Raw genomic sequence first — 1,011 nt, 5'->3', positions numbered from 1 at the left:
CATAAAGTCTGTGAATTGTTTCTTGGGTATTCTGAGCTTTGGGGGGCTAATACCAGCTTATCAATAAGTATCTTCTAGTTCCATCCATTTGCCTGTACATTTCATGAAGTCATTGTTTCTAATAGCTGAGTAGTACTCCATTGTGTAAAAAAAGGAGCTAGAGAAATGACTGAAGGAGCTGAAAGGGTTTGCAACCCCATGAGATGAAAAAAATTGTCAACTAACCAAACCTTCCAGAACTTCCATGGACTAAACCACCAACCACTGAGCACCCATGGAGAGACCAATGTCTCTAGGTGCATTCTCTGGCAGAAATGAAAGGAGAGACCTTTGTTCAGTGAATGTTTGTTTTCCCAGTGTAGATTGCCAAGGTGCTGAGGTGGGAGTAGGTGATTGGGAGAGGGAGCACCTTTTAGGAGGCAGGAGGAGGGGGATGGGAGTAGGGAGAAAGGGGATAACATTTGAAATGTAAATACAGAGAATATCCAATAAAATATAGAAGTCAAGATGATGAACGCAGACATGGATGCAGCTGATGCTGAAAATCAGGTGGAACTGGAAGAAAGACTCGACTTATTAATCAGATGTTGGAACTCCAACACACACTTGAAGATCTGTCTGCAAGAGTAGATGCAATTAAGGAAGAAAATCTGAAGCTAAAATCACAAAATCAAGTTCTTGGACAATATATAGAAAACCTCATGTCTGCTTCTAGTGTTTTTCAAAAAACTGATACAAAAAGCAAAAGGAAGTAAAGGGTTCACCTCCCTCTCTTCTATGGATTGCTGCTTTTGTTCTTTCTCTTAAGGCTTAGATATGATCCAAAAGTTAAAGTATCTTTGTTTAATTCCCTGAGTATTTATTAAGAGAATGTCAGGTCTAGATAATACTAAAGCTTAGCAGGAGCATCTCTTAGATACCATTATATGTATATGTTAATCTATGAAAATGTGCACATATAGAGACTTTATATTAGAATTACAGATATTTATGAAACTTGAAGGTGGATGT

General features: G+C 38.2%; 1 pseudogene across 1 annotated transcript; it reads left to right on the top strand.

Annotated features, from left to right (window-relative positions):
* Positions 1-507: 507 nt before the first annotated feature.
* On the top strand, positions 508-755 carry LOC308414352 (short coiled-coil protein-like; annotated as a pseudogene). Its single transcript has one exon. The product of its transcript is annotated as a short coiled-coil protein-like (transcript).
* The last annotated feature ends 256 nt before the right edge of the window (positions 756-1,011 follow it).

This window comes from Micromys minutus (assembly GCF_963924665.1).
Source record: "Micromys minutus genome assembly, chromosome: X".
NCBI lineage: Eukaryota > Metazoa > Chordata > Mammalia > Rodentia > Muridae > Micromys > Micromys minutus.
This window is presented reverse-complemented; position numbering and strand designations above follow the sequence as displayed.